Source organism: Aythya marila (assembly GCF_965140915.1).
Source record: "Aythya marila genome assembly, chromosome: 2".
In the NCBI taxonomy this organism is placed as follows: Eukaryota; Metazoa; Chordata; class Aves; order Anseriformes; family Anatidae; genus Aythya; species Aythya marila.
Window position 1 is genome coordinate 36,335,365 of NC_139043.1, and position 14,847 is coordinate 36,350,211.

At 41.3% G+C, this 14,847-nt stretch overlaps 1 protein-coding gene across 4 annotated transcripts in view; it reads left to right on the forward strand.

The window, feature by feature from the left end:
* CREB5 (cAMP responsive element binding protein 5) overlaps nt 1–14,847 on the forward strand; it is a gene marked incomplete at its 5' end in the record, with an annotated part of 257,184 nt that overhangs the window by 13,258 nt on the left and 229,079 nt on the right. For 2 of the 4 annotated variants that reach the window (XR_014316827.1, XM_082752543.1), the window contains one exon: nt 12,626–13,226. Of the gene's footprint in view, nt 1–10,955; nt 11,011–12,625; nt 13,227–14,847 lie in introns of those variants that run through there. The other 2 variants (XM_082752544.1, XM_082752545.1) reach the window with 2 other exon arrangements.

Below are 14,847 nucleotides of genomic sequence, written 5' to 3' on the forward strand. Positions count from 1 at the left end.
GTTGGTGTTGTCTATTTTTGTAACCATATTAAGATGCAAAACCAACCTCTTCATGATTTGAAAAAGCAGATTGCAAAATCTCACTTTGTCAAAATAGTAACTGCAAGATCCTTTTGGCTGACATAGAAAATCTTAAAAAATTAGAGAAAACATATTTTCCCCCAAATTAATTAAAAAGCTGAGAAATTGTACAGAAGAGCTTAGACAGATCCCAGAAGTATTTAAAATAACACTTAAAAATGGCTTGTTGATGAATGAAAAATCTTTCTAGGGTGCCTTGATGCATGTGAGTGTAGGCTTAGTCAATGAACAAAGATGACTTCTTTTTGTTGAGCCTATCAGTTTTGTTGAGTCTATCAGTTGCATACTGTAGCTTACTCCCTCATGATTTCTGTATATGCAGAACCTACAAAAACTGCTGGTTTATCTTGCTGTATCTTTCAGATGCAAACAACTATAGTGCAGGGAAAACAACACAACAACAACAACAAAAAACACCCTAAACAAAACAAACAAAACAAAAACAAACAAACAAACAAAAGCCAACCTGAGGCTTGACAATAAATTATACAGATTTTTTCTCTCATCCCCAAACACTGAAAGCCAGACTAACTTGTTGCTAACATAGGTTTCACTTTCTGTCCAGAGTTGAACAATCAATCACATGCAGCCAGTGACCAAAGTGCTCTGTCTTGGATAGAATTTAAATTTGATTTACCTAATGGGAAGCAATTGCCACATGACGCATGTATGTTTACAGCTGAGCCCTTTGCAGAAACTAGGCATGATAACTATCTTGAGAGTATCTAGAGGTGTAGAGGGAGAGTAGGGTGTAAATGTGGAATGTAGATTGCTTGTTTTCTCTTCAAGCAAGAAAGTGAAATGAAAAGAAGCTTATTCTTGGTATCACACAGAGGTTAAAACATGTACCATCTAGGCAAAACCACTGTATGCAAGATGTAGAAGAGGCTTCCTTGGTGTGTTTTGATTCCTGATGTTCTGTTTGTTTCCCATGTTGGCAATATCCCAAAAGTTCATTCAGTAAAAATTTACATGTAGGAGTGTCTTCGCATATTCTCATCCTTTATTTTTCCTTTATGCCAGCAAGTCCCATTTTTGTTGTTGTCGTTTGCTTGTTTGGTACTGGTTTATGTTTTTTTTTTTTTTTTTAAATTATTTTTATTTGTTTGTTATTATTATTATTATTATTTGTGTCATCGCCTTCAGTTCAAACACTTTGTAACTGGACATTCAGTAACTTACTAAGGGAGTTGGCCTTATTCAAATGCTGACATTGAAAGCTGTATCCTGTGGGCTCTCTCTGTGCTCAGATGAGTAAGTGTTTGCAAAATGTTCCTCTCAGTCTGAACCCTAGAGAATGAGATGAACAGGCTGCATGGTGTTCGGATGCAACAACACGGCAGAGCAGGAGAGGGATAAACAAATCCTTACTACCTGGGAAGACTGGGGACTGGTTTTCTTGTCTGTTTTTGGAATGAGAAAGATGAAGTCTGTCTACTGAGGGCTTAGTGGGAGGAGGTGGAATATAGCCATGGTCGGGCTAAATGGCCATGAGGTGGGATCTGCTTTTCACTCAAAGCCTTATGTATTTGTGAAGGTCTTTGAAATAAAACATGTAGTCAGCCTCTGCAGGTTGAAGCCATCCCTGCTGGAAACTGTTGACCTTATAGAGTAAACCCAAGTCTTAACACAAGTTTAGTACAATGATCCTAATATTAGGATTTGTACGTTTTAAGTTACAGCTATAAGAGTAAGGTGCTACCAAAACAAAAAGGAATTAGTTTCCCCTCTTTACTTTTATGACTATAAGTGATAACATGCAGTTGATGGATAACATCTGATTTACATTTTGTCAGAGAAGTTTGTATATGTGCTTCTTTTGTTTTATTTCCCCCCAAACTGTCCACAAAAGCCCTACTGCTCATCTCTGTAAAACCCTGCATTGACTTCAAGGGGAATTCCATGTACAATTGCAGAAAAAGATGCAGAGCCTATAGTGTGGCAACGTCTTAAAGCAAAAAGGGCTATGCTTTCTCTTTCTCTGCACTTCTGCTTTCATGCTTGCTTTTATTCATTTTTTTCTTCAAATACTAGCACTATTAGAAATGTTATATGTCACATTCTTGTTGCATTAAAGCTATAAAGAGGATTTGCACAGATTTTGCAGTCTCTCTCAGATGAGACAGAAGAGTGTGCATGACATGCAAACTATCACTGAAAAACAAACTCCTTTGCTGTACTCTTAGCCAAGTTCTAGAGGGCACCCAGCTCTACATCCAGCCAACAATCTGGAGGCTGAAAAGCCTCTCTTCTGATCCACTGAACTTCTTGTTAAGTGTAGATGGCTGTGAAGCTGTAAATACAGAAAGACCGAGTACTTGGAGTGCTCAGAAAAGGTCAAAGACATTTAGGAAGCCCAATGAATCCTTGTGGGTGTGGTGACTGAGCAGTTAATTCCCCTGACTGTTAAATTTTGTTTGTACATAGTCTGTTTGAGAGAGTACAGCTCAAATTAAATGCATTTTAGATTTTCTGTGAGGTACCTGAGTGAGGGTCAACTTTATGCAGATGAAATTACATCTACAAATCTGTTAGCAGTTGAGAAACTCACAAGTGACAACCTCTTCTCCTCATGTACCTCTGTAGAGATTAAAAAATAAAATAATAATTAAAAAAAAAAAAAGGTGGTTGCATGTCTTTTTGTCCAAACTCATTGCTTTCATTTTAAGATTCCAAACTAGGAATGAAGAAATGTGCTTGGCCTAGAGGGGAGCTTGCTTGCCACCATGGATATAGGGTTTTCAAGTGGTGGTTGAAGGTGTGGCCTGTTTGCATCTGCTGGAGCAGAAATGTGGGACCTGCTGGGAGTAGAGGCTCTTTGTCAAGAGTTTGGGCTATGTTACCTCTTCCCACTCATTTGAATCCTGCCGAGGAGACCTGTGAGGTGCACCTGTCCTGTCATAGGTACCCACTGGACAGGGATAAGGCAACTCTCCTGCCCTGCCTTTTCCTTTGTCTAACATTCCCCCTTTCCCTTTCTTCCATTCCCCGCCCCCCCCCCCCCCCCTCCGTCAGAGCACGTTAGCCAAATCCAACTTCCTGTTAGCAGATCGTACCAGGCCTATTGGGAAAGGCTTTTGTGACTGCCTTGAAGCAGAGGATGTTCTTGGTACGCGGTCTGCCTGGGCAACCTGCACAAGTAGGGGCATGTGTGTAAGGAATTCCCCCAAGTTTTGGGTCATCAAAATTATGTCTAAACATGGTGTGCTACAGTGTTTCTAACAGGAAACACCAGCTTAGCAGAGCAGAAGAGGTATTTGTAGGTTTCTGGAGGAATTTGATAGTAGTAGGAGCTGTCATATGTGGTTTACTATTCCTTCCCGATGATCCAGACAGAGTTTGGAGGGTGGCATTTTCCTCCCTGGCAGGCCACAAGCACACTGCTCCTAAATAAATAAATAAATAAATAAATAAATAAAAACTACCACAGGTGAATTGCAAGAATGGCAAAAGTGTGGAAATGTCTTTTTTCCCAGTCTGTGATGCTCTCAGCCCTTCCCACATCTCCAGGTTTGCTATCAGATAGGGTAGGCTCTCTTATCATGAGCAGAATACTCCAAAACAACAGTGGATTTAATTTCAAAGAGAAGGGAAAATGCTAGTTCAGATGAATCTGTAAGTCAGTGGAGGTATTTTGTGTTCAAAAGACAAGCCCTTTTCTGGCTGTAAACACTGTTACACTATTTGATATAATACTTTTGTTTACGTTATGGTTTTTCCAATTAGTATAAATTTACTTTCAAGATGATGAAATGCTTTTATTTCTTTAACATTTTTTTTTTAACTGTTTGTGGTGTGATGGTGATTTCCTATGAAATAAGTGTCTCTGGGTAGATGATTCTCCTGTGCTGAATGGATAAAAAGTCTTGCAGTAAATTGGTATGGTATTAAACCAGATTGCTGCTGTTTCTGCTGTTGTGCTGGGACTCTGCTCTCAGGCACTTGTAAGTTCTGCATTTCCAAAGGCTTGGAAAAATACTCTCACGAAAAACCAAACATGGTGGGTAATGAAGGCTAAAATTGTTTATCCTGATCACATCAATCGGAAAATGATCTTCACTCAGCAACTCTTTTACCAGCAAATTAAGGCACCAGTGTTGGTGCTGGGGACTGGGGTTTGCTGCAACTTCTGGTGGGCTCCTGCTCTGTGCTCTGCCCCTGGCCCATGAAAATGTTGCTTCTTTCTCTCTGCGGGAGGGCTTTTCTCCTCGCTTACGTGCTTTGTGTAAAGAAATTACTCCGCTCACGCTGTAATTTGTTGCAGCGTGTCCGGTAAAAGCCGAGGGTTGCTGCCTTAAGATGTCACCTTAAGAGCGCAGGCAGCGCGCAGCTGCCCTCGCTTTGCGCGCTGCCTCCCGACATCGCCGCCCCCAGCGATGCTGCTCGCGGGTTCCTTCGGGAGAAGCTGGGGTTACAGAGGAGTCCCTCTTGTTCCTTTCGGGCCGTCCAGAAGGGAGGAAAAGCCCAGCGCCCCGCAGCAATCCCCTCTGCTCGGCGCCGCGAGCGGGGCTCCCTGCGCGGCCTCGCCGCCAGAGGCTGCTGCCAGCCCGCGCTGCGGACACGGCCCCTGCGGGCCCCGTGCTCGTGGGATGCTTCGGGACAGAAAACAGTAAACGGGAGGCTAAACGAGCAAACGGCAAAACCCCAAACGCAAAACAACCTCCCCCGAAAAACAAACAAACAAACAAAAGCAACATCAAAACACCAGGCGCACACCAACCCCCTACCCCCCCCCCCAAAAAAAAAAAAAAAAAAAAATCCTCAAAAGCTAATCAAACAAAATTTTTAAAAAATCCTAAAAAAATAAAAAGGTGAAAAGTGTCTTGTGAACAGAGCTCCCGAATTACATTAAGGATCTTGGAGCATTCTTCTCCTGTGTAATCTTTACATTTTCTGCAGCAATATTTGGTCTGAAGCAAAGTCTTTAATCTGTCGGTTTCATGCCTGCAAGCCTGCAGAAATAACTCCAGGGACACAAAGTCAAACGTGTATAAATCACTCTGAAGAGCAGGGGAGCTACCCAGAGAATAGAGCGTTTGCGAGATCAAGATTAAAAGGAATTGGATTAACATGTTTCTGCCATGGGGCATTAAAAGCAGTGTAGATATTAATAGCCATCCTAACACCTTTGTGATCATACATGACTCTTTAAACAAACCAAGCATTGTAGGTGTCAGTGATTATTTCATATAGACGTACAAGAGCTCAGGTTTTTCCCAGCAGTACCTTGGAGTTTAATCAGCGAGGTTTAGATCTTCGGCTTATTCTCTCAGCATAGCTGTAAATCATCCCTAAATCTTAAGGAGATGCTCCACAAATTCTGCTGACTATCAGTGTAAGCCTTCATTTCCAATAACATTGATTTATCTAAGTATAGGTTTTGTGCCTTTTAAGAGCATACCATCTGCTTAAACTGTGTTTACTGTATGTAAGAAGTCAGCATTTTACCGGGGAATTATAGAAAAATGATAGCCTGACTTATTCTTTCAGTGACACCTGTTTAGGAATAATTTCTTAATTGCTACTTTGAGGCTGATTCTTCTGTTCTTCAAATGAATAGGTTCGGTTAATATCACATACTAATTTACTGAATAGCTACTCACTCTAATGCAGCAATAATAACTCGTAATTACCTGCTACAGTTACTCTAGCCTGCTTGAAGGATCCAGCCCTGGAGGAGAGAGAGGCAGGGATGCGTGGGACAGACAGGAGGTTGTACTCTTTGCTGGTGTAAAGCCACGTTTTCCACTCACATTGAGGGACTGCAGTTTGTAAATCCACCACCCACATGCCCCGTGTTGAAAGCCTTTCTCAGGAGGAGCTCTGGCGAGGTGCAGTCCCAGCATCCTGCAAAGAGGGCTTGCTAGACTCAGCCCATGGCCATAGTGCTGGTGTTTGCACAACTGCTGTTCTGAAGCATGTAACAGAAATGTTTTAGTCTAATTACAGTTTTTACAGCTGGCCCATGCTGAAAATGATTGAAACTTTTTCCTAATGAGATAAGGGTAGTTAATTTTTATTTTTTAAAAAAATGTTTTTGGTTAAATAGTTCTGCCTGTCTTATTACTATGTACAGGTTGAAAAGGTATATGTATCTGACATTCTAGCAGGCTGTATATATGTGTGTGCATGTACTTTTGCTAATGTCTTCTTAGCATACGTGGAAATCTGTCAACTCTGAATATGAGACTTCAAAGGGAAGCTAGGCAAGTGAGTGAAAGCTGAAGGTACTGTGCTGGCTGCATACAGCAGTGGTGGTCAGCTGGAGCCCTGCGAGCTCATTCACATCAGGCCTGTGGACTGCTGCAGGCCACATTTCTGTTTCTGAAAAACTTCTGGCGATTGTAATGAGTGCTGTTACTGGTGAATATTTAGTTGTGCTACATAGTTTTCCTTGCACAGGACATAGTACCATATACACTAGTAACAGACACTGCATAGTGATAGCTCCCAGTTTAGTGGAAGACCCTTAAATTAACACATGTAAGAAACTTTATATTCTAACAATGCAGGAAAAAAGATACCATTACGTAATCACTTAACTATAGGAAATATGTTTGCTTACTTTCAGGAGTATGTAAACAAATGTATGTAAACATGTATGTTTACATACAGGAGGACGTGCAGTGTTGTACCTGCAGGAGAGCAACAACTGTGATACTTGTCATCATTTCCCAGTTGCAAATGGTGGTAACACATTTGGCTACAAGAGTGACTTGGACAAAAAGCTTTCTGTTTTACAGCTCTCCCCTTCCATACAAAACATACCACTGGGAAATTAGAAAGATGCTCCTGCTGTAGAGGGGCAGTGGCCACTGCAGAGCATGTGGGTACTGTACTTAATGCACAGTATTCTGGATATTAACACGAATGGACACCATACTGCTAACATAAGCTACTTTCATTGAGATAACTATTTACAGGAGTGCTGTGGCTTTGGCTATCACTAAATCCAGGTGCACAAATACTGTATTCATGAGCTGTAGTTGTTTGGTTGATCTCAGATGTGTATTTGGGTGGTTGTTTTTTGTTTGTTTGTTTGTCTGGGGACAGCTGGGTTGTTGCTCACCAGATGGGTGACCAGGTAGATGCCCATTCCTGGCTCAGGAGTGAACTGTTGGGGTTGCAGTATTTCGTCCTAGCCATTAGATCCTTTTCAATTTAGCACAGTCTTTTAATGTGTCTGCTAGGCATTACTAACAGAAGTCTGTGGGCTGCCAGCGTTGTATCTAGTTTATTCCTGGGCTTCTCTCTTCACGTTTTGCTCTGGCTGCTTGTCACACTTGTAGTACTCTAAAACAGGCATCTCCCAGCCGCCTTTGCCTTTTTTTCACTGTCTGTGCTTTGACTTCCAGGCGCAACCCTCTCTGCCTCCGTGCATTGCCGGTGATTAACTGAGTAAAAGCATCACACCGCTGATGCATATCAAATCTGGAACGATGGTCAAACACTCTACCCACTTGTGCCTGGGTGTTTCTTGGAGGTTTTGGATTTCTTAGGATTTAGCCTTGAGTCCCCATGTCCAAAGCAGGAAGTCACATTGCTTTTCCATTTCAGCTTACTGGTTTTCAGCCTCCTACTCCACTTTTCTTTAAGAATAATTGAAACCAGTTCTTACAATCCTGAAATGCTTGTTTCTTAACATCTTCAACAATGAGAGCAACACTAAGATTTTGTTCACTTCTCATGCTGGGTTCAATTTACAGTGGACATGGCTGGTGCTCTTGGTGTTTATATTTGGTAACTGATAGATGCAGTGTTGTGCCAGACTTACTTTTTTTCACAACAGATAAAGATGCTCCGATGCTCTCGATATATCTTGGTATTATTGCCACAGTTGGTGCTAATGGGATTTGACCTCTTCATTGTTCCTTTTTTTCCTCAGCATTTCTGAACTGGTGTACATCCTCTGCTTTTTCTTTTCTTTCTTTTTTTTTTTTTTCTTCTTTCTCTCTCTCTCTCTCTCTTTTTTTTTTTTTTTTTTTTTTTTTTTTTTTTTTTTTTTAATGGGGCTGCTGATCTAGTTTTTACTGGTTTCTACAGGTACAATGCCTTTTTGCAGGGTTGCTGGATTCAGTCATTCTCCTAAAGCACGAAAAGCTCTGCATTTTAGTTTTTTACTTGCCTCTACCTTATTTTCTAGGTGTTCTTGTCTTTGAAACTTAACCTATGTGTTCAGTCAGAGCACTGGGTGTCCCACAGTGCCTATTCATCCTCAGGATATGAGACAAAGGAGTTGTGGTGTTGTGCTGCATTCAGATCTGTGTCTTGCTCTGCCCCGGTGCCCAGAGGTGGGTGGTACTTCTCTGAGTCATCTGCTATAAATGCCAAATGATAACATCTTTTGCTTCATGATGTTCTTATTGGCAGCATCGTGCATCACCACTGCTTGGTCACATTTCTCCCGTCTAATATTGCTGCTCATCGTGATTGTGGTGATCATATTGCAGCAGGCTCCCCTGTTCCAGCTGGAATCTAGCTAACTGTTTGATCCACTGGCATGGTTGTGGATATGGTTGACAGTTTTCTTGTGTAGTATTAGAACATGGACAGTCTTTGCTTAAGTTACATGCCGTATTTTCTTCTCCTATAGGAAATTTTTCTGTCCTCAATCACTGTCTCTACAACTACACGTACTTCCCTCTTGCTGCCTGCCCTGGGATTACCGCAGCATTAGTATATAAAGCAGTTCTCTTTCCCACAGTTGTCCATAGTCTGTACATTTTTTTTTCTTTCAGTCTTTCCTGATGTTTTCCAGATCCTGTGCACAGGATAAGGGTGCCAGCAATCTCAGTTAGCCTGTCTTTGTTCTGCCCCCCTAAATTCTTCAAACGTGTCTCTACGTACTTAATCTTCACTAGAATTTATCATTGTTTTGGTCCTTTCCCTGTGTAATTCAGCTGCCCATGAAGTTTGCAGATATTTAGCTTGGGTTAAATTTGTTCCTTTCTATTGATTGTTCTACAAATGATCTCGCCCTGATTAATGGTGTTTGTCTCTCTAAACCTGAAGTGGATGACAGCAGCCTTAGTTCTCTAATGCAAGCATCTATTTGCTCTTAATGTCTCATGGCATAAGGTTAAATACTTTTTCTACAGTATCATTTTATGTGAGGTCACAGAACTCACTGTACACAATTTATCACCTTTTGCAATATTTCCTGCATGTTTAACATAATTTGCTCATTCACTTTTTGTCTAATTCTTCTCTACACTCTACTATTAGGCTGATGGAATGATGGGACAATAAATAGTAAACCTTTTAAAAATTCATACAAGTTCAGGTCACACTCCTGTAGCTGGGCAATATATTTTGTCTGAAGGTCTATCTTTTCTGGTAGTCTGCATCCCTCCACAATGCCTGTACTTTCTGTTTGTAAAAGTTGTATGTGTCTTTGTTTTTGCCTCCTTCCATTGCAACTATCTCACTAGGCTGGTTGTTGCCAAGTTTGCGAAGTTATTAATGCTAGAAAATCGTATTTCTAAAATCATTTTTTAAACAAATTAAAAATAGCCTGCTTCTTTTGTTCATGCAAAATGCTACATAATGCCTCTTTAACTCTGCAAACCTGCGGATAGTTTTGGTAAAGTCAATGGGAATCAACAGTTCTTCATTTCCTAGCCTACCGGTGCATGGGGTTACTCTCCATTCTCGGTATGCCTTGATGAAGGGATGCTGCAGTGCATCCCTGAAGGGATGCTTCAGTGCGGGGCAGGCCAGGTCTGACCCATGGTGAGCCTCACTGATGCAGACCTGGCTGTGAGAAATCTACTCATGTGTCTTTGAACCATTTTTTTATGGTGCTCTGATTTCCATGGGTGTAATCTGATACAGTGTGCAAAGTTGGATCTGTGTGTTTTTACTCTCTTATCTGTTTGGCTTCCTTAGGAACCCAGAGTTTATAGGAATTGCAGCACAAAGGGGCAACATCATAGTTTCTCTGCAACATCATAATCTCTCTGGAGTCAACTCTTTTTCACTCAGGCACTTTCCACTCCTGCTGGACCCCAGGCCATGCTTCCTGGGCTCTTGGCTATGGCAAGACTTGCTTGCTCAATGGGGCTGCTGAAGCAGCGCTGACTCTCCGTGTTTGGATGGTTCTACATTGATCTGCAACACCCAACACCCAATCCTAACAATCCCTTTTTTGAGTGTGAGGATACTCATGGCTTTCTGTAGAGTTGGTGCTGACATAGCAAGGGGTCAGTGTGATTGTAGAGATATATGTGCTTTTGTACCATGCTCCCCTCATATGCCCAGTTTGGGGACTGAAATACTGGGACCAATCTTCATTGGTCCCACCATAATAGCTCAAGCAGGACAGCAGCGTTGGAGCCATCAGCCTGACCTACAAGCCCTGCCAGAGCCTCAGGGGTTCTGTGTAGCTCCAGGTATGAAGTTTCTCCATCTGAAGCACGGTTAATCCACTGAATCTGGTTAAACTACCCATGGATAATTGAGAGCTGAGAGTGCTTGTGTGTGCTGAAACTTTAGCATGCAATCGAGTGCTTTGGTGACTCAGGGGCACTAACGATTACCCAGGGTGCAAAACAGTGGGGAACTGGAACCAGGATTCTTGGGACTTCTGTGGGAATGTGGAGAAAAAAAAGCAAGTAGCCAGCCTTAAAGGAGATTTACAGCAGCAGATGTGCTAGTCCTGCAACCTCTTTACTCAAGTTATTAGCCCGGAAAGACCAAAAATACTAATACTGCTACTGTCCTTTCCATAAACTTGTCTCTCCTTAACTTTTAAACTTTGAAACCTATCTCATTTTTATCTGTTGTGGACACAAAAATTCATGGCTCATCATCTGTTGTTTTACTTTGCCCTGGTACTCATGCCATCTCTTACCTTTGCTCATATGCTTTATCAGTAGAGCAGAGATAATATCACCTGCATGTCTTCCTGATGCTGAAAGCTGATGAATGGTAAGCTCTTTGCAACTGAAAAGTACTTAGTGTTATTACAGCATTATTTTACCATGGATCTCCTAAAAGTTTTTAACTTTTCCAACTTATTTCCAAACTTGCATTTTTCCTACATTTGCCAAATCTTGAGACTCATTCCAGGTTCAGAGCCAATGACATTATCTCTGTTAGTCAGAACTTGCTTGGAAAAGGGGATTTCTTCCATACTGGCCAGTGCTCTGTCATGGCATTGAACATTTGGAACATCTTGGCCCTTTTTCTGAGCATTGTTTCAAACACATTAGTGCCAAAGGAAGAAAAGTAATTGGCTAAAAATAAGTGATCATAGTACTTTTTTTTTCTTTTTTTTTTTCTTTAAGTCATAATGTTAATTTTCCTTGAGGGACTTCTCTTTGTATTGTTCTGTAACTTAATTAAAAAACAAATCTTGGTTCAGGCTCTCTCACTGGCTATGGAGGGCTCAGTACTTTGTGTATAATGAAATTTTCTTTCTTTCTCTCTCTCTCTCTCTTTTTTTTTTTTTTTTTTTTCCTGTGCACCAGAAGGCAATATTCCCTTGTGTTGGAGGGATATATTTCCGGGGAGAAACCAGGCCAGGAGTGGATTTCAAACTTCTAAATCTGTTTTATGTGGTGTATAAGAGATTGCTGTCATCACCCAGATGCAGGAAATACCAGTGCTGGGCTTAAGGGGGACAAAGTAAACTCGACAATGGACTGAAAAGAAAAATAAACAATCGACCAACCATTTTTATAGCTTGTTTTTTTCTCTTGCTTTAACAGTAACATTCACCTTCATTTACCAGAGTTCTGTGAAACATCTGTATCAAGCCTTAAACTTGCTTGACCTTAGTTTAGGTTCAAAGTTCAATATATTCCATGTGCAAGATGATTTTACAAATCCATGAGAGCTCTGACTCTATGCAAACCCTTTTTCCCTGTCCCAGATTTGGCCTCCTTCTTGCTAAATAAATCCAAGGACAACTTTCTCTCTCTGTCTTTCTTTCTCTGAAGACTGCTGCAGGGATGCCCTTGGGGCTTGCAGGGTGTTACAGGGCTTAAGAATAAAGAGGAAAAGTTGCCTTAGAGGATGAAGTCAACCTACTGTAACAGCTTCCCCGATGGAGTATTTTATAACTTGAAGAATGAAATTTAAAGGGTTCATTTTGCTAAATCTTCCCAAACAGATGGCTCGGCATTTGTATAATTTTTAAATCTGTACTTCTTATCTCATTTATAAAATCAGGACAGATCTCTAAGTGACTTCGAACAAGTAAGTCTCAGAGCTGAACAATTTCTCTCCTCCAGCTGCCAGGCTCTGCCAGGCTGTATTTCTTCTCAAGACTCCTGTGGGTTACTGTAAAATTACATAACAAATATTTGCATGCATAGAGTACAATATTTGGGGTAACTGTGGAAAAGCCTTATAGAACCCGATGGCAGCCAAAACATGAGGCTGGAAACATGAACGAAATGTTATGAATTTGTTACAGCTTCCCAACACAAGTTATATTGGTAATGTTATCACTTAAATATAGTTAAAAGAAACTTTTCCCTATCCTGCAAATTAAGAGCAAAACCACACAAGCTCTCCTGCTATCTAAAATGAAGTCTTTTGCAGCTATTATCTGACAGGAGAGCTGGAGTTTGGAGAGAGAAGGATGAGAAAACAGTCCCTGTTTTCTGCAGCTAAGAGAGTCTCTGTGCTGAACTGCCCCTGCAGCGCACCTCAGCCCACCCTGCTCGCGGTCCCTCCCGCATGGCAGCCGTTAGCCGCGTGAGGAAGGCCTGCCTGTACTCAGCTGCAGAGTTGCTCTTGATCAGGCAGGTCACTGTGAGCAGCGCGAGGCATTCCTTTCCCCTTGGATGGTGCAGGATATTTCCTCTCGCTAATTCTAGCCAGTCCCAGGGGCTGCAAGTGCCAAGTGAACGCAAGTGCGGAGATTGGAGCCAGGCTTTTACTCCAGTGGCAGCAAAACATGATCCGGTTGCAAAAAAAAAAAAAGAAAAAAAAGAAAAAAAAAAAAAGTGACAGATCTTGGACACTTTATTAGCCTATCGCTTTCTCTCTAGTCTGTGCTTTAAGAATATGAATAGCAACACTGTCATGCATTTTTTTTTTTTTTTTCCCAGCACATTGCCATCCAGAGATTTAAAGGCACTGTATGAACAGGAAGCTGGTTATTATCCCAACTCAGACTGCTGCGGTAAATTCAGGTATGGAGGAATGGGGTTTTCTGACCACATGCAGGCATCTGTGTGGTGTGTGAGCTAATCCTCCAGGCATCTTTCACAGTCAGAAGAGAGAAAGTGGCAATTCTAGCTCACAGTTCCTCTCTTCACAATAGAGATGTCTACATCAATGAATCGTGCCTATTCATGTGCATATTTTTCTTCATTGATTATGGAGGGAGTTTGGGATGATTGAACAAGGTGGAGATGTTGAGGATGTTTAAAGTCAATTTGATTATGTACATATCACACAACGTGGGCACATTTCTAGCTGGAAGGGACATATCCACATCAGTAGAGTTTTGCGTGTGGATTAGCTAGCCATGGTGAAAGACATGGCTGATCAGCTCAAAAGCAATGTTGAGCTGATGTTACTCACCGGTATGAGCTAGCATCACTGCTAAGTTCTGTATGGTTCCACATAAATAGGCATGGTATTTCATGTGGCACAGCAGAGACATACAATTAGTCAAGGCATAATTTTTGGATGCAACAGACTTAAAAGTTAACTTGTGATTTTCACCTACCTATAGGCATGCTGTTAAATCGAAGGCCTTGCTCTCCAGAGGGCAGGAGTTTTGTTGCAGAAGTGTATAAAGCACCGGTAATTGTTCTTCTCCCCACAAGTGAAAAATGTCTCCTTGCAGTCTGGCAGAAGACCATTCTCCTCTTGCAATGATTTTGATATCATGAAATGCAGGCCTTATTTATCAACACACCTCTGGGAAACTACAAGATCTCCCCTCTTTTCCACTCTCAAAATCAGTTCATTTTTTTGCCTTGAAGTAAATAAACTTTCTAAACAACTAGGGTTTATGGAAGAGGGTTCATGGAGCTGTGATAAAGCACTTCAGGCTGTAACTTACACTTGTGTCTGAGGCTTCAATTTTATTGCTTTAAAAATTCTCATATGATCTCATTTTAGAATTGGGTACTTCAAAGGTTGTACAGTCCGTATTCCTTCGAGGCTGCCTATGCAGCCCTATAATTTTTTTCCCATGTTCTGTTCTCTCTCCTTTTTTTTTTTTTTTTTTTTTTTTCCCTCCCCTTTCATCCTTATTAACTGGAAAACACCAAAGGGATTTTCACACACCAAAATGAGTAGTCTTACAATATTCTGTAAAAGTTACTGTAAAATCACAGTCCATGGTGGATATGTGTTCTCATGTTCATGCTCTATCAGCAAGTACCTGAACTAGTCTTACTACACACGATCACTTACCACTGATCTGTGAGCATAACTATTCTGGTAAAGCCCTCCAAAAGGGATTTGATCTAAATGAGAAATAGTTGTTTTACTACCTGTGATTTATCACACAATTAAAGCCTTCCATGAAAAAATGCAAGCTACAAAGACTTTTTGAATAAAGATGAAGGAAAGAAGGTATCTTTGCCAGCATGTATGTAGCCTGATCATCTCTGCTTCCTCCTCCCTGTCTGCCAAATATAAGGTCATATCCAGTAGTGGAATGGGCCTGACCTCTCCAACAGATCTTGAAACTGGGATCTTCACCACTGTGAGGTTTGACTGCCTGAGTCATGGGACTGCATTCTCTGGAAGTTGTGATGGGCTAACAAACATTGCCTTGTCAGCTCCTACAAAATG